This window comes from Zea mays, chromosome 10, assembly GCF_902167145.1.
Source record: "Zea mays cultivar B73 chromosome 10, Zm-B73-REFERENCE-NAM-5.0, whole genome shotgun sequence".
NCBI lineage: Eukaryota > Viridiplantae > Streptophyta > Magnoliopsida > Poales > Poaceae > Zea > Zea mays.
This window is the reverse complement of record NC_050105.1, coordinates 97,709,531-97,713,790: the sequence shown is the minus strand read 5'-3', so window position 1 is coordinate 97,713,790 and position 4,260 is coordinate 97,709,531. Positions and strand designations below refer to the sequence as shown.

Sequence of the window (4,260 nt, the reverse complement as noted above, 5' to 3'; positions counted from 1 at the left end):
CTTCAACCCTTGCACTTTGTTATACTCCTCTCTACTTAAAGAGGCGAGGAGTATTGTTGTCGCTTGAGAGTTGAAGTGCTCGATTTGGGCCACCTCATCCTCATCATAATCTTTATCCCCTATGGATGGTACCTGTGCACCAAACTCAACAACATCCCATATACTTTTGTGGAGTGAGGTTAGATGAAATCGCATTAAATCACTCCACCTAGCATAATCTTCACCATCAAAAGTTGGTGGTTTGCCTAATGGGACGGAAAGCAAAGGTGTATGTTTGGAAATGCGAGGGTAGTGTAGGGGGATCTTACTATACTTCTTGCGCTCTTGGCGCTTAGAAGTGACGGAGGGCGCATCGGAGTCGGAGGTCGATGTTGATGAAGTGTCGGTCTCGTAGTAGACCACTTTTCTCATCCTCTTGTGCTTGTCCCCACTCCGATGCGGCTTGTGAGAAGAAGATTTCTCCTTCTTCTCTTTGTGGTGAGAAGAAGATTTCTTCTCCTTCCCTTTGTTGGAGGAGCTCTTCTTATTCTCCTTCCTCTTGGTGCGGGACTCTTCCGATGAAGTGCTCCCGTGGCTTGTAGTGGGCTTTTCGCCGGTCTCCATCTCCTTCTTGGCGTGATCTCCCGACATCACTTCGAGCGGTTAGGCTCTAATGAAGCACCGAGCTCTGATACCAATTGATAGTCGCCTAGAGGGGGGGTGAATAGGGCGAAACTGAAATTTACAAATATAAACACAACTACAAGCCGGGTTAGCGTTAGAAATAAAAACGAGTCCGCGAGAGAGGGTGCAAAACAAATCGCAAGCAAATGGAGAGTGTGACACGCGGATTTGTTTTACCGAGGTTCGGTTCTTGCAAACCTACTCCCCGTTGAGGAGGCCACAAAGGCCGGGTCTCTTTCAACCCTTCCCTCTCTCAAACGGTCCCTCGGACCGAGTGAGCTTCTCTTCTCAAATCAAAGCCGGGAACAAAACTTCCCCGCAAGGGCCACCACACAATTGGTGCCTCTTGCCTTGATTACAATGGAGTTTTGATCATAAGAACAAGTGAGAAAGAAAAGAAGCGATCCAAGCGCAAGAGCTCAAATGAACACTACAAATCACTCTCTCTAGTCACTAAAGCTTTGTGTGGAGTTGGGAGAGGATTTGATCTCTTTTGGTGTGCTTTGCAATGAATGCTAGCTCTTGTATAGTGGTTGGAAGCTGAAAAACTTGGATGCAATGAATGGTGGGGTGGTTGGGGTATTTATAGCCCCAACCACCAAACTTGACCGTTGGTGGAGGCTGTCTGTTCGATGGCGCACCGGACAGTCCGGTGCACACCGGACATGTCCGGTGCCCCAGCCACGTCACCAGTGCCGTTGGAATCTGACCGTTGGAGTTCTGACTTCTGGGCCCGCCTTGATGTCCGGTGGCGCACCGGACATGAACTATTCACTGTCCGGTGCACCATTATGGGCGTGTCTAACTTCTGCGCGCTTCTGGCGCGCATTGAATGCGCCTGCAGGTGACCGTTGGCGCGAAGTATCCGTTGCTCTGCTGGTTCACCGGACAGTCCGGTGTACACCGGACATGTCCGGTGAATTATAGCGGAGCAGGCGTTCTGATTTCCCGAGGCTGGCGAGCTCCTGAGGTAGCTCTTCCGAGGAGCACCGGACACTGTCCGGTGTACACCGGACAGTCCGGTGAATTATAGCGCGAGTGCCTCTAGAAATTCCCGAAGGTGGCGAGTTCAAGTTGGAGTCCTCTGGTGCACCGGACACTGTCCGGTGGTGCACCGGACACTGTCCGGTGGTGCACCGGACACTGTCCGGTGTACACCGGACAGTCCGGTGCCCCCAGACCAGAGGTGCCTTCGGTTGACCCTTTTCTCCTTTGTTGAATCCAACATTTGATCTTTTTATTGGCTAAGTGTGAACCTTTTTCACCTGTATAACTTATACACTCGAGCAAACTAGTTAGTCCAATTATTTGTGTTGGGCACTTCAACCACCAAAATCAATTCGGAAAATAGGAGTAAGCCTAATTCCCTTTCAGTATGGATATCAAGGAAGGCAATGCATCAAAGGGTTTCCAAGCAACTCCTATAAACTTAATGCACATTTCACTAGACTTAAAGTGTATAAAAATCTTTTAAAAACTCAAGGAAGGGGTAAATGCACCGGGGCTTGCCTTTGTTGCAGAGAAGAGGCTCTAGATCCTTCTACCCAACCTTTAGTTAGATAGCTCCATCCACTTGATGAGCAGGCACTGGAGTAGACTCCTTCAAACACCACTTCTTCTAGGTGTTCTACAAGTCAATTACAAATACATGTATGCTTATGTAATGATATGAAATGCAAACTCTCACAAGGAGAGGTGGAGAACATAAACACCACAAATAAAAACACATGACAAGTATACACATGGTTCTACACCCACAACAGTTGCTAAAAGTGGCCAAATCGAACTTACTTAGGTATTAATCTTCCTTTGGTTCCTTCATCCAAAGAACAACTCTCACTAGGTAAACTTACCTCCTTTCCAAATGATTAACCCACACTTGATTAGGGATTAACCACTCTATTTTGGAGCCCTACAAGACTTTTTGAGCAAATTGATTCCAAACAGCCCCAAATTTTTACCAAGTACTCATATCCTAATAACAAACTTCTCCCAAAAAAATCCATAATTCTTAGTGCCCAATTCTAATTTCTCAAATTCCAATAGTCCTTCCAAGAGCATTTTTAAAATACTAAAATTTACTAACAGCTCTAAAAAGCCTAAAACTAATTTCACCAGAGAGCTCCTGATTTTACACATCTCATAAAACATGTCCCGTGATTTTTGGATTTTTCTATGATTTTTGGTATAATTTCCAAGATCTCTTATAAAAGAAAAGGCAAAATCCTAAACAGTCCCGGAGCCAAACCGTTGACACGTCCTAAATCCCAGGCACAGCCGGCCCACGCTGAGGAGCCCATGCCTGAGGTTTTGTAAAAAGGACCCCGCACTCCGATTGAATTCTCGGGTCACTGACAGATGCACCTAAGCCCCTCGGCTTTCCTTCTTTCACAACGCCTCGGCCCCGACACCGCCGCACAGTTCTCCGGTGAACCGGCACCGGATCCGCCATGATCACACATCGCAGACGACGACGATGGTACCAACCAACTCTCCAGGCTACGGCAAACTCGGCCGTGCACTCAATTTACCCGCAGAGACTTTGGAACCACTCTACTGTCAGCGGTGACGGACAGTTGCTCTGACGATCCTAATCTCGTGGTCGAGTTCAAATTAATGGCGTAGAGAGCTTCACTGACCTTCCAAAGTCTCGGTGCGTGCGTGAGATTGACCAGGGATGACTCCAGTCGATCGGTCCACGGTGAGGCTGCCCGCAGCACTAGTTCCACGATGACTTGACTCCGTTCTAGATCACACACCCCGGTAGAGTCCAAGAACCAAACGGCGTGAGCTCTACTGGTCTACAGAGAACACAAAACATGCACTATACAGTTGGGGAATCGCTTGTGATTACCTGGCCACGGTGATATAGGTGAACTGCTGGTTGTGGTCACCACTCAGGGATTGCTGTGCTCGGTTCAGGGTCAGGCAAACCTAGGGACTGGGGAGAGGCTACACAAAATAGAATACAAGTAGCTCCACACTTTGCAGTGGTCTGTAGGTGGAACTCAAGGCAGGGAGGGCGACCTTCAATTAATTTTGCCTTTTAAGCAACTGGAATGGACAGATGCCCCTAAAACCTGTTCAACATGCAGCAAGGTCGTATTCCCATGGTGCCAGCAATACCTGGACACATCTACGTGACTGCCATGCTCAAATTACTCACAGGTGCACAGCCACACTTAGAATACTGAATTTAGTCAAGCTCACCCCCAAAATATCCAACCAGTTCACTGGATATGGACATAGGTAAAGACAGATAAAAACTCCACGGTAGACAGGCTCAAACACATCCAAAGGTGATATTTTAGTGGAGGAATGGCTCTAGATCTTTTGTTGCTCCCTTCAAGCTTATCCCAGTTATATACACCAGTAGCTCCTTTGTCCTTTCCTGTTTACAAGAGACAAAACAGTTAAGACTTCACTGCTCCCAATTCACCAACACAGTCCAATTAGATATTTTTAGTGGTGAGGGAGCCTCTAGATCTTTTGCTATGTACTTCGTCTATATTTCCATCTATACCAGCATCCAACATATAAGCATAGCACAGGAAGAGAGGATCTTCTTCAATCACTTGAACAGACTCTGAATCCAAC

At 47.2% G+C, this 4,260-nt stretch overlaps 1 long non-coding RNA gene across 1 annotated transcript; it reads right to left on the bottom strand.

The window, feature by feature from the left end:
• Nucleotides 1-830: 830 nt before the first annotated feature.
• Nucleotides 831-3,876, bottom strand: LOC103641444 (uncharacterized). Its single transcript, XR_560318.4, has 3 exons — nt 3,518-3,876; nt 3,303-3,409; nt 831-2,290 (listed from the first exon to the last, which is right to left on the bottom strand). It is a non-coding gene; the product is annotated as an uncharacterized lncRNA (long non-coding RNA).
• Nucleotides 3,877-4,260: the final 384 nt, after the last annotated feature.